The 12180-nt window shown below is 35.0% G+C and overlaps 1 protein-coding gene across 1 annotated transcript in view; it reads left to right on the top strand.

Moving 5' to 3' along the window:
• The first annotated feature begins 4383 nt into the window (after positions 1-4383).
• LOC120351259 (kinesin-like protein CG14535) overlaps positions 4384-12180 on the top strand; it is a 95664-nt gene continuing 87867 nt past the window's right edge. The window contains exon 1 of the mRNA XM_039427832.1: positions 4384-4603. The gene's annotated coding sequence lies outside the window, so the exon portion shown is untranslated. The remainder of the gene's footprint in view (positions 4604-12180) is intronic.

The following is a 12180-nucleotide window of genomic DNA, read 5'->3' as shown; positions in this document are numbered from 1 at the left end:
GGATAATCTAATACGTTCACTCTCCCGCCCCCTCCCACCCTCCTGTCACGGTCCATCATCTCAAGCCGCTCAAGCTTGAAATTTGTGAGCGACTGCCTTCACAACTACAACGAAAAATTGAATTTTCAAGGAGCCAAGTTAGTGGTTGCATAACTGAATTTTTTTGCTGTGTTGAAAATCAATTTTAAATGAAGTTGATCTATGTTTGTTAAATGAATGTGAGCAAAAAGGTTTCTCCCGGAATAATATATTTATCAGTACTCTAATATATTTTTTAGAATAGTATATTTTTCAGTAAGGTTGAATATATTTCATCAAGTACTTAATAGCTTATACGTCATGCTCTGTATACGAAACCCTGTTATTAAGGTAATTTTTCCGAACGCGTTCAACATTCTTGAAGATTCAATCATGAATTTGAAGTAGACCTACTTGAGGTTCTGTATAGCTCTTCATCTTCTGAATGCGAAAGTATAAATCTTTCTATCAATTTAAATTACTTCATGAGTTAGGTAATAATTGAATAATAATTTCTTCTCTGTGACATTGGTGTGAAAGTTTCCATCCTTGAATAATGGAATTTGCAGGAAAGTATCCGATCTATCTCCAACATTCAATTCCTAATTCTTGTAGGGTATATTTTTCTCATATTCTATCTCTTAAGTGATGTTCATTTGCTCTCGTGATAGCAAGCACTTTTTTGTACTATGGAACCATAATTAGCCTCAAGTTTTTTCTCATTTAATATATTTTTCAAATTCAATTTTTGCAACCATGATAATAATCCCAAGAACCCATCAAAAATGAGAAATTGCTCGTGGAAGCTCGTGAAGGTGGAGCTCACCGCAAACACGTTAATATAATATTGGATAACGTATATTTTTCAAACAATTAGCGTGAAATTCCAGCACAGCGGGAGTGGATTAATCAAAATCCAATTAGGCACTCGCTTCTCCCAGGAGCCTCTTGCTAGTCAGTGATCGTTCTCACATGAGATTGACTCTGCTGTTCATCACTCCTCCATGCCCCATGTCCCACGTCCCATGCCTCATGCCCCATGTTTCATGCCTCATGCCCCATACCCCATGCCCCATGCCCCATTCCGTTTTCCCCATCTTCTAATGTCATAATCATCTTAATTGATTGCTTACTAATTCGATTCCACTCACTGGGCTATAACTGCTCTGCTGGGTTAGTTGGATAATAACAAGGTTTTTCCTCTCACAAACACCTCAGACGTGTGACTTGTTTTATCAAATGAGCTCTCTTACCATATTTTCTTTCAATATATTCACTACCATGCACAGAAAAATGTCCAATTATTATTGGACATTAACATGTGGAAAATAGTCGAAATCTACCACATTATTGCTGGTGATATCAGAAGCAAACGAATATTCTAATATAGACAAACGAATATAACGGAGTGGTATTCCGTTTCTCCATGTCATTAGTAACAACGTTATCCAGAGATAGATACCATATTTTATTTCCATAGACAAGTATATTACTCCTCGTACTTTATAAATTGGAATAAAGATGTAAAGATATTTACAATCTTGGAATTGATTTCTAGATGGATTGAGGACAAAAATATGGTGAACGTTTAGTCAATTATAATTTTAATAAATCCTTCCTCTCATCATGCATGGCTACCAAAAAATCAATTAAGTCACTATATAAATTGAGGCTGCATCTATGACAATCTATTCTAGTTATATAGTGGCAAGAAGTGGATGCAATCATTTAACATGGTTGTATATAAGTCACTTATCAGCAGTTTTATTTGATTTAGCTACTAACTGATATTGTATGGTGACTAATGTGTCTCCATTGATAAATAATACATTATGATAAAAAATAGAAAATATCAATACAAAGAGTTTTTCAAAACTGTGAGCTTTGAATAAAATCATGACTTCTATCAAAGTAGGTACAACAAAAACATATTTCAAAGGCACGATACATTCTTGTGCTTATAATAATGATTGTGAAAATTATTGCCTTTTAAATAACACTCCACCACAAAATCAGGATGATAGCTATCATTCAAATACACCATTCATATTGCATATTCTGAAGAATTTGCAGAAGAATTGATATAATTTTGTAAAGCATAATGATGCATGTGGGTGGTGCGGTACATGAAGAATCGTTCCCATCAGACCCGCATTTAATTCATTAGTCTGCTGTCTCCTCACATTTCAAAATCAGTTCCCAAATGATGAAGTTAATTCATTACAAGAAGGTGAAGTTGTAGGCCGACTGCGCGAGTGAAATTTCCTTCAGTGTTGAACGGTTTACTGATTTGCGAGATGTTTTAGAGTCGCTGCTGCCTTCCTTGGTTTTCACATCCCATCGTTTGTTCAAACTCCTCCACTTGCTGTCTGCTCAAACTTTCAAAAACAATGGTTAAGTTTCAACTTGTTTGGAAGTTTTACGAGAAATAAACACGCGGAACCACATTCAGCGGAGCCAATGGGAAACCGTATTCCTACACCACCTGTGCCGAGTTATTCATAAATTTGTTGAGGCTTTCTCATCAAGATGCGCTCATATACTTCCTATACCTCGAATCCGTGCAAATTCAAAGTGAACTTTTAAAGTTTGGGTTGATTTCCAGTTTAGAACACAGTCTCTGAATAAGCAAGAAGAATCTTCTTTAATAACCTACATAATTAATTTGAGAATTGATCAATTGGAGAATGAATTCTGCCAATAGTTTCTATTGGATACAATACCGGTAGTGGATGGAATCGTCTTTTTTTCGTTTCTTTATTAAGAATGATTCTGCAATAATAATACAGAGGAAGGTATGTGCAGTTGCAATTGCGATAAACAAACGTAGTGTTATAAACTTACACATTACAGTTTATTATTCTTTAGTAACAAATTGTAACATGAATAAATTGATTTGGAGAGAACAATATTCGAATTTATATTAACAAATTTGATCCATATAAGGCTAGTTACACACAAATAAATTTTTGGACGTACGAGTTTTTGTCGTCCTCATAAACTCTTCCAGATTGATTGGAACTTGGCAAACATAATAATGTGTTCATATTCACATCGTGTTCGCCATAGCAGAGAATATAAAAGAAAATTATAAGGATGGCAAGAAATCGTACGTCCAAAAATAAATAAGACTTACATATTTATTTATATTAAATTGATACTAGAAACAAGGATAATTGTATCCTAAAGGAAATGCTTCATGGATCCGTCCTAGAATGATTATCTGTTCCGAGATCTAGTCTTTGAGTAAAGATTAAAATATTTATGTTGTCGTTCCTAAAATGTTAAAACGAATGGGATTTTGTGACTTCTACTCCCGCCGTAATTTTGGAGGATATATGTAATTTAGGGACTGTTTCTATTAAACATATAATTATTTAATATGAATTCTTTTTATGAATATTTCAATCTACATGATTTGAAACATAAATCTTCTACACGATAAATTACCTATTCAAACATAATTTAAAGGTCAATAACAAACAGATAAAGTAAGAGAGGGTTTCTAATGAGTGAGAGAGGGTTCTCTTCTATTTTTTAATAGTTTTAGCCTCATCGACTGAATGACATTTTCTAATGAATAGATAAATTTCTTCATTTTATTCCAAAGAGAATAGAAGTTCCATTCATGATAATCGCATATAGAATATTTATTCTATATACAGAATATATTAATATTTAATAATATAATAATATAGAATATTGATTTAATCGTGTAACAAAAATTAATATTGCTACAGGTAGATAGAAATACAACTAATTACAATACAAAATCGATGGAAATAAAATGTAATAAATAAATCTACAGATTCATAGAACATTTATAACCTTGTAGCGAAAATTTATATTGCTAATTCACGCAAACTTCTCTTTGAATGTTGGTAGATAATGAATTTCCATTATACGTTGGTGAGCCTCTCCCGGAATAAACATAACCAATAATGATTGATCTAACAGTTCAGTCATGAATGCAACTAAAGAGGAGCACAAAACTCGTGAAAATATGAAGACAGGGAACTCAAGTGAAGCTAACATTCGATCTTTCACACTCATACGGTACTCCCACATTTTTCTCTGCTACATAAAGAATCATCTACTTCACTGATGAAACTAATTTTCTAGCGTTCGCATCAGTTACGTGGACCTTGACATCAGAGCGAGGTCAAGCAGCACAAGTCATACTCACACCTGTATTGGAACAGAGAAAGTGAATGGAAGTAGATAGCGAGTATTGTGAGTGTGACAGAGAGAAAGACAGAGTGTAGACAGTGATAGAGTTCGGGAAAGTGGTGAAAGCAAAACCCCGTCTGTTGCGCCTGTCCCTTTTTGGCGCGTTCGCACTAAGTTGGGGCTGTTGCGGCACAACAGCACAGGACCAGTCGCGTGCGTGTTACGGCCCAAACTCAACCGGTAGCGACTTGATCGAATTCGGTGATTCCTGGCAACGTGCTCCAACCACCACCTCATTGCTATTGAACTCAAACATCCGATGCTTTGCCTCAGTACGGTACCATTTTACGACTACAAAAGTCACCCTTATTCACCCAATAGTTCTCATGATGTCATCTAGAATCACTTGAAAAAGGTGAGTTCAACAATATGTTACATCATATGATAAATTCCAATTTACATCCACATGAATTTGTAGTGGACTAGGGCTTCAGTCAAAATTCAAATATTCACTCAAAATAATTAGTATTGGACCCGTTTAAGGCTTGAGCCTGTACTTATCCGCTAGTTATGCTATAATTCTAGATTATTGAATAAAATAACATATTAAATGTATTGATTAGTTGATATTTTTACAGAGAAATCAATTTGTAAATTGATCATCTCATCTTTTCCCATTCATAATTCAATGATTGATATCGTGTGGATTCAATATGAAGAGAAAATCTTGATGTCGCAAGGATATCCTAGTGTTATGCTCATGTTGTTCCAATCAAATTCCAATGATTTATATCATGTGAATTCATCATTAAGAGAAAATCTTGATATTGCATGGCTATCGTTATATAATATTGAACTATAGATAGAAGAGAAAATTCTCATCTCAAATCTAACTCAAAATATAATGGTTGTATATTTACAACAATTTAATGATATGTCATGAAATCTCCACACTGGTAATCTATTGAAATCTATTTTTTATAACTACTGTGTACTTCTATAGAATAAAAATCTTTCTATCTAAGGAATTCCTCATTATTATAAACACAACCACTGTGATTATAAACATAATGGGAATACTCCCAAAAATATTTCAAAAGATCAATTTGTCACAGAGGATAGGAAGGTATATCCTACAAAATTAGATTCATTTTCAGATATTATCGATTATTCATTACTAATTATCAGAGGATTTCTTGAGGTATCCATTGTTGAGAGAGAACTGTGCTTCGCGGTTTCTCAGTTTTCCAATAAATCCTGTAAATTTTAAGACTTTCCCAAAGACTGAAAGAGAGGGGCAACTTGTGAATATCAATGATTTAGGTGAAGGTTGTCTATTGATAATTACACCGAATTGTACCGTATCTATTGTACTCATTGATTAACAAATTTGGATCAATCAGGATTGCTTCTTGAGACACGATCAAACACTCTAAAATCAAATTATGCGTCAGTCAGTCAGTGTATATAATTAGGAATATCTGCGGTCTTGTTATGTAGACCATCAGCCGATTATCCCAGTTCAATCTCAGGATTGGTTACGGATTTTCCAATCAACTAGCTAAGCCGATCTCGCCAATTATGCAGCGTAATTGGCGGTTAGCAAGGTTGATGATGACATTTGCTTTACCGGCAATGATTATCTATTGCCTTCATTGGAACAGTTCTGGGTTACGATTAAATTTCAATCTCAAATTATTATTCAAGATCAATATTCTCTGGTATTATACTTGATCCCATACAAATCAACTGTTCAATATTTTTTTCCAAAACAACAAAATAGATATAATAATAGGTTGACCTATTTAGATCAACTAGCTAAGCCTACAAAAAAGCTATTCAAACTCATTAAACAAAACTAAATTAAAATAATCAAACTAAACTAGTTTTAAGCTATTCAAACTTAGACGTAGACAGAATTACTTTTGTTTTTTAATCCTCTCTCAATATTCATTTGACAACAACGCACAGACATACTGGTCTGGAAATTAGAAAATCAAAGTACCCTTTTTCAAAACTTTACACTATTATTCCAGAGTTTTGAAGAGGTTAGGCCTCCTTTGATTTTTAAATTCCCAGACAAAAAATATAAGCTCTTACCAAAAAGGTTAAACTTACTATCAATTCTTGATATATCGGATTCCGGAAATATCGGATTTCCGTTAGCAGTGTCAGAAAAAAAATAATTCAATTAATCTCAATAATATCTTTTCTATCCATTGTACACATATTTTTATTCAGATAGTCATTTTATATTGCTAATCAATTATGATTTTCAAAATAAAATAAAAATTCTTGATTTGTTTCGAAAAAAAACAACTTATAAATAATTTTCCAGATAAAACTGATTCGAATTCGAAACTCGATTAAACAATTGAAATCAATAATAACTGAACACGATCCAATTAACTTATACATGGATACCAGAATAGTTTAAATTCTTCAGTGACGAGTGAAATTCAATGCACGGTTAGTGGGCATGGCAGGGCACCCTTTCTTGGCGCTTATTCTTGATTCCAGACGCAACTTTGCGCCACCCTTCTTTTCGAAAAGCCATCTATCAAGATCTGCGGAGGTGGAGGAGAAAAAGAGAAATGATAATAAAAAAGAAGAGCAAGAAATGTAGAAGGAGGTGGCTCATCTTGCGTCCATTGTTTCAAGGCCGATTGTTATTCAGGAGACGGACTTCCGGAAAAGGTTGTTGGGGTTATCGTGGTGGCCTGATGCGCTTGTTGGTCGCAGAGAAAGAGGAGCAACGGAGAAGAAAACAGAAGAAAGAGCCTACACGTTTTAAAGGGCGCAAAAAAGCAGACTTAATGTTGGTAGGAGGGAGGGGAGGAAGGTCTTATTCCCGAAAAATACGGCATTGTATTCCTTGAAGCGTACTATTGACTTACGTCAGCTGAATTGTGCGACATTTATATGCGGCGTTTCCAGATGTGGGGGAATCGTTCTTTTCTGCGTTTTTCAGCTGCTATTAAAAATCTGAGTAGCTTTATTCAATAGGCCACTTTTGCAAAACAGCATGTTTCAGTTGGTTACTAAGCTCACTTCATGTTCTCGGAATATCAGTTTTAGGTGTGGGAAGCAAGGTTTCACTTATACAACTGTGTCACCATTTTTCCCATAGAATGCAGAGGTAGTGATGATAAAATAATCATCCATATTCCATATTTCATATTTTCTAAATTTTTTCTATTATTTGTAGTTTCGCACTTCTTCAATACAACATGATCCAATTCGAATAGCTTGACCATAGACAATGGTTGTTCAAATTGAAAGTTGCTACACTCTTGCAATAACTCTTCTCTTCCATTCAGTGTTATAAAATCATTGAAATGTACAGTAATATCAAAGGATTCGTGAACGATGGAAATTCAAACTGTATTCGAATAACTCTTCAAATAACCCACATCAAGTGCTCTAAATAAAACTTTATAATAATATTGTTGATGGAAGTTTGAGTATCTTGACCTACTAAACTTGCATCGAAAAATATTCTAATAAATTGTGAAGTAATTACTACGAACTACTACTTACTACTTTTGAAAATATATCGCAGTTATACTTTGATTTGAGCTTCAATTCGTTATACAGCTTATTATCATAAGTAATGTATAGCGGAACTTGAAAGGAAACGCTGCATGAATGACCTTCAGTGCCCAATAGATTAGACTACTCAGTAGTTTTGAATTAGATTGAACTCATCATAACTGTAATAGAGTTCTGACACGCAAGAAAGTTTCGAAATGAAATGAGATACAGCTTATTTCTGAATCACTCTCTGTCAATTTGATGTGAGATACTGCTCATCTATTCAACCTGATTTATGTGTTTTGAAATGGAAGGATTTATTCCAGAATGTTTTTTGAATAGAAATTCCTCGAAAATTATTTACTGCGCAACGCTATCTGCTTACAGTCTTATAGCCACAAAGTTCGCTCAATTCCAAAACAAGTTTCTTTCGCTAATGGGAATTGGATGAGATAAATATACTTACCGTACATAGAAATATTGTGAAGAGTTGCATCTCTTTTATGAACGAGCTGATCCGAATGTCATTTTGAAATTGATAACTCAAGTGATGATCGATCCAGTAGGATAATGCGTTCAAATTCTGACTGTAGGTTCACTCAACTGTCTCATTACCCACGCAAAAGCCTAGAACTCAAGTGGCCTCAATCTTTAGAAAAAAATGTCTCAAAAAGCCTGGAACTCAAGTGGACTCAAGATTTAGAAAAAAATGTCTCATCAAGCTTCAAGAAAGGTTTGAATTTGGATACTACGTTCAATTGAGCTGACTATAATGTACATCAGTTGTTTATCGGAAGACGATAACTTGATAATAGTACAAGATGTTTTCCTACTCTGACCTACCTGTGGTTCGATAGTTATGACTACTGTACTGAAAATATAACCAAAGAGAAGAGATAACTAGAGAATCTATCTCTCTTCTTGTTATGATATAACAAAGAACAGTGACTCGCCTCCTGTATGTGACTATACGCCTATTAGAATTTCCTATTCTCTTCAAAAACCCTAGAATATAAAATTGAACGAATTTTGAAAGGTACTAGCAGTCTATTTCCAACCGATAGCCGATGAAAATTGTTTCCTCCCATCGACGACGGATGTACTGGTTCCCTTGCCTCTGTTATGCACACGTTTTTAATCTGTGATGAAATTCTGCCACAACTGGCTGCCGGCCACAAGAGACCATCGCAGTGAATCATCGGCAGGAAGTGAAAAACAGCGGACAGTCATTCTCACTTTCGTAAAGTTGATTCCTGTTGTTTTTGCCCCCTTTTTTCATCAATAGTGACCAGTGGTGCAACAACGGATGTGCTGTAGAGCACTTTGGGCAGGTTTCCTCGTGCCTCCCATTTTGCCTCTAATGGCGACAATTTGTAACTGTTGGATTCCTCCCGCTCCCACTCCAGTTACAACCCTTCCAGGCCTCCCCGCCTTATCCGCTGCATGTTTTGCAGCCCGTTAATAAATCACTAGTGCGGTGCATTGCAGCAATCCAGTCGCGAGACCTTCACCCTGGCCCTGGCTTTCGTCAAGCGGCATGCTCCTATCTTCTCTTCCTTTGGAAATCCTCGATTATTTTATGTCTTCACACGTGGTGACTACTCACGAGTCTATTCCACATTGTATCGGAGCTATATCATTATAATTAGCCACTGATTCAACAAGACTAATAAGGCGGGAACACTAGTACAAGATAGACGGTAACGAATAGAGATTTTCACTTGTAAATAGTTTGATATTGTGTTATCCTGGTCATTTATAAACCTCTCGATTATTCATAGTACAGATAAAACTAGTTTTCAACTCTCAGCCAATATTATCTCATATTTTTAATGTTTTGTCAATAAATAAGAAAAAATATTAGATCAAAGATAGGATCTCCCGATACATGGAGCATTAGAAACATGATAAGGAAAATCAGCAGACATTACGAAGGAAAATCCTTGACCCTTTGGAAATTGTAGGAGAGATATCTGAGGATGATTGGAAGAAGCATTACCTGTAGGAGTCAAACACGAAATACAACACATAATGATAAATTCAAGACTTGTTTATGATCAATCTTTCATCACAAAAGATTTCATTTTCATGACTTGAATTTCCAGGATTGTTCAAGTGAATACTACAATATTCTAATAATAGAGAGTTGAGAATTGAACACGAACCGTGTTTCCGTATAATAATGAAGTTCATCATAATATGGGCCCATAAGAAAAAAAATGCATTCTACTTCCATATTGTTGTGATCGTAGAGTATAACAAAACAAAGTGGAGCTGTCTAGGAAGTATTTGTCAGTTTTCAACGACAGTTCGTTGGCAGAGTTTTATTTGTGCGGGGTGACAAATGAAATAAATTAGTCAGTGCAGCTGACAAGTGAACGCGTTTCGGAGCCTGCGGCTCTACTCGAAATGCTGTTCTTTGATTGCGGCTTAATTTGAATTGCAGATGGCGACAGCAAAACGTGTAGTGTCATCACGTCAGCTCGGCCTGCTGTCACGTCAGTCGGGCCTCTTGACACCAATCGCGCTGATGTTCTAATTGAAAAAGTATTTTGTTCCTGAGTCTTCCAAAGCTGTGTTCTACTGCTGAACCTCTGAACTGTCTCGTGATGGAAGCTGTAACATGAGAACGGTGAAATTTTAAATACAATATACAGAAATACATAAATACATGTAACTCAGATATGATTGAACAAAGTGATTCATGTGAATTTTCCACAAATACATCACTCACTTTTAATAGACGACAAACCTGTAAAAACTTGGAACATTTTCCTCGTGTACGACGCTCATATTCGATGCATACAAGATTGTTAGGGAGAAATTCACGATTTTATTTATTACTGGATTGCAATAGAAAACTAATGAATAGAAATACACAAAGACTTTACTACATTCATTCCACTCTTTTTAAACTAATCGAATCGTAATCTTCTGTATCAATGTAGATTGGATTGACACGGCTCCAATCTTAAAATAAGGGGCAGCTAGGCAACTTGCAGAACTTGAATGAACACTTCGCTCTACTACATGGGTCATTTTTTCAACCCCCGATTTGCTATATATAAAAGATTAAAGTATATAAAAGATTAATTTTTTCACCAGAAGTGACTTACACTTATGATTATTATTCAGCGTAATTGCCATGAAGGTTGAGACATTTATCAAAATAGTGGATCAGCCTATCAAACCCCTCTACATAAAATGCTGCCGCCAAATGAGTTAAAGTGAGCTATGACGTTGTACTGGAGCTTGTCGCAAGCTCTGCCCACAAAGTCTGTCTTGAGTTTGGGAGAAGATATAAGTTACTAGTAGTCAGGTCCACCGCCCTCTATGGTTCATAGCTCTGATTCAAGAAAAAAAATTTAAATTTGAAAGTGACCCAAGTTATGGTTGAAACTAGTCGTTGTAATATTTTAAATAGAAAAGGGTACTACAAGTTTTCATATTGCTCTTATTACTCTGATTCAAGTTAACCTATATTTCTTGTAGCCTATGAATGATTTGACAACAGTGTGGAAGTAGGAAAGGATGGAGCTAACTGCTTTTTCATATGAGGATGATGTGGATGTTGATCAGATGATCACTTCACGTGAATTTCAGTATAGGGTGGTTCATATTCATATTATTGAAAATCAAGTTTCCATTCTCCATCAGAAGACAGTAGTAATACCAGAGATTCAATAGACTTTTGAGGCTCTATTGCTCACAAAAGCCGTTTTCTTCTCTGTTCATGCTAGACCCGGCTATTCCATTGTTGACTTCTTGAACAATGGAGACTGATGTTAGGTCCAACGATGAGCAGAGCTTCGCCTCGGATTTGAAATCAATACCTAGGTCAATATAAATTCCTATTGTCCGCTATTCATCATCTATTGTACATTAAAACAATGATAGCTCATTGATTTCATTTAATTTTTGTGAAAATGATGACTTTCCTCCAATATTTAATAACGAAGATCACCTGCTTTTTCTCTCATACTGCATGTGTTGTACTGCATTGAGAAAAATAATAACATTAATAAAGTTCAGTTGTGAATCGGTTATGTTTTCTTTTCCAATATTTCTAATCAGGGTTTCCACCAAATATGAAAATATGAAAAATATAATTTAAGATACAAACAGCCTGTTTGAAAGATTATATTTCATATGAGACATGCCAGTTCGATTCTTCTTCCAATATTATTTATTTATTATTTATTTATTAGAACAGTCACAAACACGATATTTGGAAAGAGGAACAGGCAATCGCCCAAAACTTCTTCAATTCCTTGATTGGGCCACATAAATAGTCCAAAGTGAGGTTAAGTTTAAAATTTCTGTTTTCACCAAAGATTAACACTCAGAGAATACGTATTCGAGATATGACTGATGAATTTTGAATTTCGAAGGGTTGATAAGAGCCGGAAATAACACTAAACAATCCGAAAGTTTCAATAATATTGAAATAAACTTGAA

Source organism: Nilaparvata lugens, chromosome 5, assembly GCF_014356525.2.
Source record: "Nilaparvata lugens isolate BPH chromosome 5, ASM1435652v1, whole genome shotgun sequence".
In the NCBI taxonomy this organism is placed as follows: Eukaryota; Metazoa; Arthropoda; class Insecta; order Hemiptera; family Delphacidae; genus Nilaparvata; species Nilaparvata lugens.
The sequence above is the reverse complement of the archived record's forward strand: the minus strand, read 5'-3'. Positions and strand labels throughout refer to the sequence as shown.